Source organism: Myotis yumanensis, unplaced genomic scaffold (assembly GCF_028538775.1).
Source record: "Myotis yumanensis isolate MYYU_CA2020_CCGP unplaced genomic scaffold, mMyoYum1.0.hap1 SCAF_3, whole genome shotgun sequence".
Lineage (NCBI taxonomy): Eukaryota > Metazoa > Chordata > Mammalia > Chiroptera > Vespertilionidae > Myotis > Myotis yumanensis.
This window is the reverse complement of record NW_027223754.1, coordinates 204,468,571-204,480,878: the sequence shown is the minus strand read 5'-3', so window position 1 is coordinate 204,480,878 and position 12,308 is coordinate 204,468,571. Positions and strand designations below refer to the sequence as shown.

Genomic DNA, 12,308 nt, shown 5'->3' with positions numbered 1-12,308 from the left:
TCCACTGTCTCGTTCTCCACCCCACGGGGTTGTTGAATAGGGTCATGGCAGAGCGTAAAGCTCTCTATGTCAAACTTCCTGGGGTCGAGTCTTGGCATTAGCTTCTACCAGTTGTGTGATTTGGACAAATCAACTCCACTTTCCTGGACCTCAGTGTCCTCATCCATCGAATGGTGCACCTCGAAATGGACAGCAACCATGAGCTCTCATGTTTTTGTTTTTGTTTTTCGGAAAGCTGGAAGAAGCAACTTCTATTTAAAACGGATATTTCTACGTTCTCGTCCCTGCTCCCTGCTCTTTTCTCTCTGTCCAGTCTCGGGTGTTTCTGCTCATGTCACTGGCTGCGTAGCCAGTACTTGCTTTTCCTGAACAGCTGTGTGTGAATTCCTCTGCTGTGGGCAACTCACCTCACTTTTCTATTTTTAAAAAATATATATTTTTATTGATTTCAGAGAGGAAGGGAGAGGGAAAGAGAGATAGAGACATCAGTGATGAGAGAGAATCACTGATCGGCTGCCTCCTGCACGCCCCACACTGGGAATTGAGTCCGTACCCTGGGCATGTGGCCTGACCTCCCGGTTCATAGGTCAATGCTCAACCACTGAGCCACGCCGGCTGGGCTCACCTCACTTTTTTACAGGAAAATGATCAACCCCTATTTCTGGTTTCCAGAGTATACTTTCATTCCATTCAGTATTTTTGGACACACTTCAATGAGAGTAGGAAAAGTTCGGGATTGGGGCTGGGTGTAGCAGAGGATTGTAGTCCAGAGGTTAGAGCCCTTGAAAGAGGATGAATCCAGTCTGTTCTCAGAGTCCCGGGTTCTGCCCTGCCGCCTCTCTTGTTGAAGCCCTGTCTGGAACTGGTTCATCCCTCCATCCCCCCATTCTTCCATTCCCCAATCCCCCTATACCCCCATTCTCCCATTCCCCCATTCCCCTATTCCCCCATTCCCCCATTCCCCCATCCCTCCACCCCCATTCCCCCATCCTTCCATTCCCCAATCCCCCCATCCCCCCATCCTTCCATCCCCCAATCCCCCCACCTCCCCATCCCTCCATCCCCCATCCCACCATCCCTCCATCTCTTGGCTCCCATAGTTTACAAAACACAAGAGCCACAGGGTCATGCCTTGTCCTGGCGCAGCCCCTGCTTTAGCACAGACTCCTCTCCCTCTTCTGCCTCGGCTCCCCTTGGTCACCGGGTGAAACTGCTACACCTGTGAGGAATCCAGTTGGAGCCCAGCGGTTCTCACCCCTTTGCCTCTCTGACAATCCCGGACACGGCACCTCATATGCAGGGGGGCCGAATAGATGAAGAATGAGTGATTTTCTAACATGAGGGCTTGGCACAGTTTGCTGTCGAAGGTCTTTTCCAGTTCTGTGATTTGTTGCTTTGGAAATGTCTGAAAATTTTAACTGGGCTCCTGAGAAAAATGTTACACAACATTTATATTCCGTGCTGATACCCCTTTGCTGAGACAGCGGCCGGCCTCCTGTCCAAACGCGCTCCGCTTTTCAAGGACATTGCTGTCTCCTCTGAAGTACAGGATCCCGGGGCCTGGTACCCCGGGGCCACTCCTTTGGTTCATTCGCCTCCAATGAAAGCCGTGCAGTTGGGGTGCTATTAATTCCCCAGAAACCACTCGCATCGTCGTATTCCTCGGCTCAGGATGTTGAGTAGGTTTCTGGTGCACGATGTATCCAGGCTGAATGCCTCGGTGTGAAGGGCCACTTGTGGTCCTCCAGGATCCCCTGCGCCTGCTGGGCTCAGCCCCGCTTCCTCCCCAGCCAGCCAGCTCCTCGCTATCCCTTTCCCATCACATGTGGCACAGCTTCCGAGCCTTTCCTCGACGCCATCGCTCTTCCTAACCTGCTCAGCACCCTGGCTGATCCCCGTCCACGGTCACATACAAGTGGAGCCCACAGACCTCGTTGTTTTCCAGGGCCAAGGCCAAGGTTTTCGCTTTCATCTCTCCTTTGGTTCACCGCGTCTCTTCTGAGGAGCCTTATTCTGTAACATCCTAGCCCTACCCTGGTGACTGGGTATTCTGCAAAGGCTTACACTTGTTAATATACTCTGTATTAATGACATTATTCCGCAATCTTGAATTTTCTCTCTCTCCTTGAGTTTCTGGCAAATGCCATGCTGTCATGAGCTGTGGTCTTCTGCTTCTTTAGAACCTGCCTGTGGTAGTTTCGCTCATGGAGCCGCTCACACGGACATTTGTTGAATGACAATGGTATTTTCCCAATAGGAGTCCACACAGCAGGGGCAGTGGAGTTCGATAATGACGGTGAACTTTTCCTTTATTTTTTTTTCTTTCCACCTAGCAAGGATCTGTGAGAGAGGAAAGTACATCACAGTCACGTTGAGATTAGTTCTACGGGAAAAGTGTAATGGGTCCCAGGACTTTCCATCTTTCTGTACCTGGGCAAAGGCCGTTACTCTCGATGGCCATTTCTTAGCACTACATTGGGTCACTGGGTGATGCTGCTTGACACACTGGCTGCCTGGGAGGAAGGTGCTCGATAGAGGAAAAAGTTCTGCTTTGGGTCTGATGCAGCCATCAGTCTTTCTGGAGCAGAATCATGGAGCTTAAAACTGGGAAGGTCTTTCAAGGTTACCTTGACCACTTCATTCATCCATCCGTTCACGCATTCAGCAAATATTTATCAGGAAACTGCTGTGCGCGAGGTTTTTCACGAGGCACCAACACGAGGGTCCTAGGAAGCATGGAATCCAATTTGGAGAGCGGGCATCCATCAAATGGGAGCTCACGGGGGTGGGGGGTGGGGGGTGGGGGTTGTTGTGACCCCACGGTGGAGTGGCCTGTGTGGAAGTCTTATTCAAATTGGTGCATTGCGATGGAGAGCAGGTAGCTCGGCACAGCCAGGTGCTTGGACAATCATGAATAGGCAAGAATGAGTTATGCTGATAGGAAGTTACTGGCGCAACAAAAAGCAGTTTGAATCCTAGAGCTGTCTTGGCATTCTCAATGCCAGTGACTCCATGGGATAAAGTTAGATGGGCCCTGGGTCCCAGTCCCTGTGTCACTCTTTTGAGATCTCCTTCCCTCTAGCAAACCACTGAGACTTCCTGTGTTCCCCATGCTCATCGGTGGTATGAAGATGGCAATGACTGTTACATGTGTCCCCCTCAGAATGCGTAGGTTGAAATCCTAGCACTCAGCATCTCAGAAGGCATCTGTATGTGGAGATAGAGCCTTGAAAGAGGCAGTTGAGTAAAATTAGATCATATGAGTGGGTCCTAATCCGGTGTGACTGGTGTCCCTATAGGAAGAGGACATTAGGACACACGCGCGCGCACACACACACACAAGATGGCCATCTTTACACCGAGGACAAAGGGTTCAGAAGAAACAAACCCACCCAGCCGGTGTGGCCCAGTGGTTGAGCACCAACCTATGAACCAGGAGGTCACAGTTTGATTCCGGTCAGGGCACATGCCTGGGTTGGGGGCTTGATCCCCAGTGTGGGATGTGCAGGAGGCAGCTGATCAATGATTCTCTCATCATTGATGTTTCTATCTCTCTCTCCCTCTCCCTTCTTCTCTGAAATCAATAAAAAAAAATATATATATGTGTATATATATATATATATATATATATATCTACACTAATAAAAGAGAAACATGGTAATTGGCGTACGACCGCTACCCTTCCCATTGGCTAATCAGTGAATATATACAAAGTAACTGTCAGCCAAGATGGCGGCCGGCAGCCAGGCAGCTGATGCGAACAGGGAGGCTTGCTTCCTTCAGTGACAGACTCCAACGTTCCCCGCCGGCCTCTGAGCTTCAGTTGGAAACATAGTAACATTTATAGGAGATAAACAAAAGCCCAGAAACCTCCTGTCAGTCAGCCGGGATCTCAGAGCTGGAGTCGCAACATTGTTTCGAATACAGAAAACAAAGGCCAGAAACCTGCTTTCAGCCGAGCCTCAGAGAGAAAGCCGGCTCTCAGCTCCAGTGACAGCCATAGAAGGTAAATAAATGCCGGAATAAAAAAAAAAAAAAGAAAAAAAGGAGAGGTTTGGAGCTTCAGTCACCCGCCAGCCTGAAAACAGCCCTCAGCCCCTCACCCAGACTGGCCAGGCACCCCAGTGGGGACCCCACCCTGAAGCAACAAGATGGCCGCTAATTTGCATACTGAAGGCAGGCGGCAGCAGGCAAGGCTGTCTGCGGTCTGGGACCTGGATCTGTGACCCTGCCGGGCGGGATCAGCAGAGCCACAAGGCCTCCCTGCACTGGGATCAGCGTGACAGGGGGCAAGCCCAAACGCCCTGATTGCCCTGCGGCTCTGTGGGTGATAGAGGGCAGCGCCCCAACCCCCTGATCAGCCCTGTGGCTCTGTGGGTGATAGAGGGCAGTGCCCCAACCCCCTGATCGGCCCTGTGGCTCTGTGGGTGATAGAGGGCAGCGCCCCAACCCCCTGATCGGCCCTGTGGCTCTGTGGGTGATAGAGGGCAGCGCCCCAACCCCCTGATCGGCCCTGCTCTGTGTGTGACAGGGGGCAGTGCCCCAACCCCTTGATCAGCCCTGCTCTGTGGGTGATAGAGGGCAGCGCCCAAACCCCCTGATTGCCCTGTGGCTCTGTGTGTGACAGGGGGCAGCACCCCAACCCCCCCCCCACGGGCCCTGCTCTATGTGAGAGGGGGTAGAGCCATACTTCCCCATCGGCCCTGCTCTGAGTGTGACAGTGGCGGCGCCCCAACCTCCTGATCGGCCCTACTCTGTGTGTGACAGGGTGTGGCGCCCCAACTCGCCCCCCCCCCCCCCCCCCACGGACCCTACTCTGTGTGTGACAGTGGCGGCGCCCCAACTCGCCCCCCCCACGGACCCTGCTCTGTGTGTGACAGGGGGTGGTGCCCCAACTCCCCTATTGGCCCTGCTCTGTGCGTGACAGGGGGGAGCTCCCCAACCCCCTGATGGGGCCTGCTCTGTGCATGACAGGGGGGAGCTTCCCAAACCCCTGATTGACCCTGCTCTGTGAGTGACAGGGTACAGAGCCCCAACCCTCCTGATGGTCCCTGCTCTGTGTGTGACAGGGGGCAGCGCCCCAACCCCCTGATCGGCCCTGCTCTTTGCGTGACAGGGGGTGGCGCCACAACCTCCCCATCGACCCTGCCTTGAGTGTGACGGGGCGGTGCCCCAACCCCCCAATCAGCCCTACCCTGAACATGACTAGGGGTGGCATTGCAACCTCCCGATCCGCCCTGCTCTGTGCACGACAGGGGGCGGTGCCCCAACTCCCCAATCGGCCCTGCTCTGAGCCTGACCAGGCGCTGCACCTAGGGATTGGGCCTGCCCTCTGCCACCTGGGAGCAGGCCTAAGCCAGCAGGTCGTTATCTCCCGAGGGGTCCCAGACTGCGAGAGGGCACAGGCCAGGCTGAGGGACCTCCCTCCCCCCCCCCCCCCCCCCCCCAGTGCACAAATTTTTGTGCACCGGGCCTCTAGTATATATATAAAAGCCCAGCGACAGGAACAGTGGGACGACCAGTTCGACCCGTGGCTATGACACGCACTGTGGCAGCCAACCAGCCTGATCATCAGGGCCAGATTGGGGTTGGGGCCAGCCAACTGCCCAAGGCCCCTCCCCCTGCCCGCCCAGCCCCATGGGCCCCTGTTGGGGCGGGCAGGCCAGACCCCACCCATGCATGAATTCGTGCACCGGCCTCTAGTATATTTAAAAAAAGAAGAAACAAACCCTGCTGACGCCTTGGTCTTGGGCTTTCAGCCTGTAGCACCATGAGAACATACATTTCCATTGCTCAAGCCATGCAAACTGGAACTTTCTGGCAGCCCTAGCAGCCTCATACTGTGACATTCACCTGAAGAGAGCAGTTCACCGGAAGGCAGGTGATGTCATTTTGAGGGGACAGTGTGTGGCACATGGTGGGGAGTCCTGGCGAGGCCAGGTAAGGCAGGTTCAGGCTGGAGCCTCTGTCAGGTCTCTGCACACACATTAACCAGCACCACCACCGTCCGTGGCGCTCCTTCCGGTAGACAGACTCACTGCCAGGAGATGGACTCGCTGCCGGGCGCACAGTAATAACAATTAGATTCCCTTGCCAATGGCAGGTCCACTGGGGTCAGCATCTTCTCTTCGACCTGTGCAAGCTGTTCACGAGACGGTGCCAGGCTCAACTGAAAGCATTTTTCCTCCTGCAGACCATGTGCTTGGTTCATCCTAGCAAATGACCACAGGAGTTTATGCTGAGGGTCCTAGTGGGGCCACATGTGGGGCTCCGTCCTTCTGAGCACCTCAGGTTTCATGAGCCTGGCCCAGCGTCTGTGCCCCTCTCAGACCCGCTCAGTCCCTCTAGAGCAGTGGTTCTCAACCTGTGGGTCGCGACCCCTTTGGCGGTTGAACGACCCTTTCACAGGGGTCGCCTAAGACCATCCTGCATATCAGATATTTACATTACGATTCATAACAGTAGCAACATTACAGTTATGAAGTAGCAACAAAAATAAATTTATGGTTGGGTTACAACATGAGGAACTATATTTAAAGGGCCAGAAGGTTGAGAACCACTGCTCTAGGACCTGCTCTGTCCTGCTAAGACCTGCTCAGCCCCTCTGAGGCCCACTCAGACCTGCTGGCAGGTGTGCACACCTATGCATTTGATTGGTCTCTGCTTGGTGGTTCTGCAGACCGTCCCAGAGCCAAGTACATGCTGGTTTCCTGGTTTCCATCTGTCTTTCTCCGATGCCCTCTGTGCTGTGGTTTTCCTGGGGGCACTGGTCCCCAGGTCTGCAGGCACTACTCAAATCACAGTAGCAACATCAGCCCCTTGGGTATGTGGGTGGCCAGTGGGCAGCAGCCCCATCTGGAAACTAAAAAGAGAAACAGAATCCTCTTCTTTCACTTCCCCAGACTCTTCTGTGTCTTTGCAGGTAGACAAGGCCAAGTGGGGAATTTATGAATCGACACTTTTATTCCCAAAACAGCTTGATTTTTTTAAGAAATGCTCTTTTGATTCCAAAGAACTGGGAGCAGGGAGTGAGTTTGGCTGGGAAGCCAGAGCAGTTGGAGAAAGGAAGGGGGGTGATGCACGGGTGCCTGGCCTCCCGTGCGCCAGGAAAACCTCCACTGTGCACTGCGAACGTGGCCCTGGACCCCAGTAGGAGGAACCCCGGAACCGTTTCCAGCGGGAACACCGGGAGACGTGCTTTCAGAGTGACAGTGAAACAAGTCTCCGGCAGCCCCGCTCGGCTGTCTGAATTCTGGATAAGGTGCTGGGTGCTCTTCCTCCTCACCTGCGCACTCCTGTATTTCCCCGATGGGCACGCAGCAAAGCGGTTGGGTGCTTGTGCAGAGGGCAGGGAGCACCCTCTTTAGCACTTGGCAGAAGGATGGCCCGGAACAGGCATAGCAGCAGGTGTCTGGACATTGAGGAAGGGAAGTGGCACATGGGGTGTTCTTTTCCCCCTTTTCTCTCCCATTTCTTTTTTTTTGTTAATCCTCACCCAAGGATACTTTTCATTGATTTTTAGAGAGAGCAGAAGGGATGGAAGAGACAGACAGAGGAGGGAAACCTCAATGTGAGAGAGACACATCGATCGGTTGCCTCCCGCATGAGCCCAGACTGGGGCCAGGGATCATTCCTGCAACCGAGGTACATGCCCTTGACCGGAATCGAACCCACAGCCCTTCAGTTCACAGGCCGATGCTCTATCTACTGAGCCAAGCCAGCAAGGGCCCCATTTCTCTGTTTGGCATGACATCATTCAGCTGGACGGGCTGGTGAGCCTGTTCGGGATTCCGGGAGATGACAGCGTTCTTAGTGGTGATGGAGGGCATGCTTGCTCTCTCAGGCCTCTGTGAGTCTGCAGGAGTCCCGGCAGGCGGGCTGGTGTGGGTGCCGGAAGCATCTGAGGGGGTAGCTGCCTCGGGCCCGGCAAGGCAGTCCAGTCCCGGGCGCATGACCAGGAAGAGGACAAGGTGGTAGGTTAGCTGTACAAAAACCTAGGACCTGGCTATCTCGACTTGTTTTGCTGAATCATTTCCTCCCTTTAAAGCTACACAGTCTTTACGAGGCTCTCCCTTGCCTCCTCCAAGGGGGCGTCTGAAGTCACATCAAGTTATTTTTTTAGTAATGTATCCGCCATGGCGAGGCCGGGACTGGCTTTCCCAGGTCACACACTGAGCTGTTGGCAGGGCTGGGACTTGAACCTGAGGCTCCTTTCTCCTTATCTGGACCGACTTCTGCTTTCTAGTTGGCTCGCCTCTTTGCACTGCGCAGGGTGCCCCTGAGAGGGAGCTGTCCCTTCCTTCCCAGGCTGTGATAAGAAGGCCCCTCTAAGCCGTGGGAGGCGTCTGCCGGGAGGGATCGCGCTGGGGTGCGCTGGGGTGCGGCTGATCCTGTGATCCACATTTGCTGTGATGGGAAGCAGCCCTCAGAAGAGAAAGGCGTGCATTTGTATGCAGCCCGTCCGACGGCGCAGAGATAAACACAGCACCGCTCCAGCTGCACCCCGCCAGCACAGCACCGGGAAGGCGGACCCACAGGGAATGCTGATTTCCTCACCGTCTTCTTTAGAAACCCCCTCCCCGCTGCCCTCCGGGTTTCGTTAGCGTCAGGGGCAGCCTAGCGCTGCAGTGAGATGCTTAGGTTCTGGACACAGCCCTGTGTTCAAATCCATTTATTGATGGACGCATTTTCCATTTGTGATCCTTGGAGCTCTTGGGGGAAGTCACTTTTATGAGCTTCATTCCTTTCATCTATGAACTGGGCGTCTTGATGCTCACTACATAGACTTCTAGAGTTAATACGGGAATGTAAAGCACTTTGCTCAGTGGCTGGCGCGTGTGAAGCATTCAGTGGCAGGTGTCACTGGCTTTGTCAGCGGCAGCATCCTCGGTGTGGGTGTCTCACTGACTTGGATGGATGTGGGATAAAATGCCCGGTCCAGAACCTGGCCTATGATTATCTTTATTTTTTTTGTTAACCCTCACCCGAGGATATTTCTCCATTGATTTTTAGAGAGAGTGGAAGGGAGGAGGAGAGACAGAGAGAAAGAAACATTGATGTGAGAGAGACACATCGGGGGTAGGGATTGAGCCTGCAACAAGGTACACGCCCTTGACCATAATCGAACCTGGGACCCTTTAGCCCACAGGCCTACACTCTATCCACTGGGCAAAAACCAGCTAGGGCATTTTCATTTATCTATGTATATAGAAGCCTAAGCAACCATCAGACCATCCAACTGGTAGCTATGACGTGCAATGACCACCAGGGGTCAGACGCTCAACGCAGGACCTGCCGAGCTGTGGTGACTTGGCAGCTGCAGCTCTCAGGTGACACACCTGGAACCAGCGAGGAGGGAGTCTGATTCCGGGGTGTGTCATCCGAGAACCGCCCTCTTGCAATCTGGGACCCCTTGGGGGATGTCGGAGAGCTGGTTTCAGCCTGATCCCTGCAGGCCATGCATGAATCTGTGCATGGGCCTCTAGTATTTAATAAAAAAAGCTGTTGCTGTGGATGGGGATAACTCAAAGATGAGAGCAGTTCAGTGGATACACCAGAACTGGGAGAGACCGGGTCTTAGATTCTTTTCCCTGCCGTGTCTCAAAGTCACCGTCTTGCCTTGGCATGACGTCACTCTCCTCATCTGTGCAGCAGGGCTGACTGAGCATTGCGTGATGCTGAAGGAAGACCACAGAAAGTCTCCGTTCAGTTAATGGCGGTTGGATCTGTGTTGCGGGAGTAAGCTGCCTATTGTACATCTTACCCTTTAACTCCATGATTCTAGTTTTAGGAATGTGCTGTCCCCGAATACAGACTCCCAAAGAAAAGGGGAGAGTGAGACCTGTGGGAGTGGCTCATTAGCAGTGCTGTTTAAAATAGTCCTAAATTTAATGGAAAAATATCCTTGGATGAGGATTAATCAAAAAAATAAAAATATAGCCCCAAATTGACAACTCATCTCAGGTCTTCAGGCAGTTTGGTATTTCAGTACCACAGCGCCCCCTGTGGCCATGAGGAGCATCAAGTGCATGATTCCAACCCTTGGGAGGTCCCATTTGGGAGGGAGCTGAATGATGGGGACAGTTTGGTGTTTCAGAACCACAGCGCCCCCTGTGGCCGTGGGGAGTGTCAGGTGCATGATGCCAACTTGTGGGAGGTCCCATTTGGGAGGGAGCTGAGTGATGATGGGAAGGCAGCAATCCACTGTTTTCCCTGAGGCCCAGAGAGAGGCCTAGTGGTTTCTGAAACCAGTTCTTCAGGCCGCTGAGCACCTCTTCCTGCAGGTCCCCTGCTTTGGCCACAGCCAAGGCCCTGCCCTGGAACCCCTGCAGTGCCTGGCTGGTGGCCTCAGGGGTCTGGTGGCTGTGCCAGAGCAAACCAGACTTGCTCAGATCCAGGGCTGCTTAAATGCCACTAAGCGGTTCCTTTGGCAGCAAGTGACAGTGGGCAAAGGGCAGAGCTGGCAGAGGCTCTGGAGAGGAGGCGGGGGGGGCGGGCGGGATGTGATATGTGTGGCGGGTAGGAAGGGCAGGGACCTGGAGGCAGGGGCAGTTCGATATTTAATGGCCTTTCTGTGTGGACAGAGACTGGGCAGCCGTCTGGGCGCATAGGTGGTAGCTTATCTCCTCTGCCCGGTTTCCCTGATGGGCCCCTGTGCCTTAAGGCAGCTGTGATCGGGAAATGGGGTTGGGTCCCTTGAGACTCGGAGTCCCCCTAGGACCTAGAGTTCTGTCCAGAAGGGTTCTTCCTCTGAGGACCGTTAGGGGTCTCAACAAGGGACTGTTCAGAGCTTTTGGCTCGGAGTGAGCGCTCAGTGAGTGTTGGTTGCCTAACCCTTCTTGGAGGTGAGGTGGGGTGGGGATGCGCGTTCATTTGAGTTCTTAGGAATACAGCAATCATCTGGCCAGGATTTGGGGGGGCGGGCGTAAACTCCCAATTTCTAGCACAGTACAGCTTTCCACACAGGCATACTTGTGCCTGCTAACAGCTCTGCAAATACAGGTGATGCATCTTGGAAAACATTAGCCTGGAATGTGGTGGGCTGGAAACAGAGTTAACCTACCCCAGTAGGTTTATCCTTCTTTTCATAAAGTCATTATAGCCTGTGATAAAAGTAATGAGAGTCCATAAAATGGGAAATTAGACATGTGGTAATTCCTAGGATTTAAGATCTAAGGATCTGATCATTCAGTGCTTTATAGGGGGCAGTCTTATTCCACCATCCCTCTGCCTAATGTCCCACAGCAGCTGCCCACGTTGAGGATAAGATGGGAACTCAGCCTGGTGCACACACTCTTTCACGATTCCACTGCCTCCTCAGTTTCATTTTTCTGGCATTCTTACCCAACATTCTTGAAGGTGCACCTCAAATAACCAACGTGAATTAGTTTCTTGTTGCTGCTATAACCAATTCCCACGAACTTAGCTGCTTAAACAAATGCAGACGTATTTGTTTGCACTTGTAGAGGCCAGAAGTCCAATGTCAGTCTCTCTGAGCTGGGATCAGGGCGTCCGCAGGACTGGCTCCTTCCTGAGGCTCCGCGAGCAGAATTCATTTCCTTGCTTTTTTTCCAGCTTCAGCTGGTCGCCTATATTCCTTGGCTTTTGGCCTCTTCCTTTATGTGCAAAGGGCATCGCTTCAATCTCTGCTTCCTTCATCACACTGACTCTTCCTCTGATGTTAACTCGTCCTGCGTCTCTCTTAGAAGGGTCTTGTGATTACATTGGGCTCAGCCAGATCATCGTCCAAGATAATCTCCCGGTCTCAGCACCTTTAGTCCTACCTACCGCGTCTCGTTTGCCATTAATAAAACATTCACGCCCTGATCGGTTTGGCTCAGTGGATAGAGTGTCAGCCTGGGGACTGAATGGTCCCGGGTTCGATTCCAGTCAAGGGCATGTACCTTGGTTGCGGGCACATCCCCAGTAGGGAGTGTGCAGGAGGCAGCTAATCGGTGTTTTTCCCTCATCGATGTTTCTGACTCTCTGTCCCTCTCCTTCCTCTCTGTAAAAAATTAATAAAATATAAAAATAAAACATTCACAAATTCGAGGAATTAGCACACGGGCATCTTTGGGGTACCATTACTCAGCCTACCCCAGTGTAGTTCTCTGCTCTTCGTACCTAACATTCTTATGGCCTGCACCTTGGAGGACTGGCTGATGGGTGCCCAGGAAAGCGGGGGCCAGGGCAGTAACCATGGAGACATCCCAGGGGGAAGCCCCGTGTGCTGATTTCCATGCAGCCTTGTGGGCGTGGAATTGCATTTCCTCCTGGGAACGGAGGCCCCCTGGGCTTCAGCCTGTCAG

The 12,308-nt window shown here is 53.5% G+C and overlaps 1 protein-coding gene and 1 non-coding gene across 2 annotated transcripts in view; both read left to right on the top strand.

Annotated features, from left to right (window-relative positions):
* The window catches only part of LARGE1 (LARGE xylosyl- and glucuronyltransferase 1), a 428,799-nt gene that overhangs the window by 151,184 nt on the left and 265,307 nt on the right, over positions 1 to 12,308 (top strand). The window lies entirely within an intron of this gene.
* LOC139007922 (small nucleolar RNA SNORA76) lies at positions 10,309 to 10,445 on the top strand. Its single transcript, XR_011471048.1, has one exon. It is a non-coding gene; the product is annotated as a small nucleolar RNA SNORA76 (small nucleolar RNA).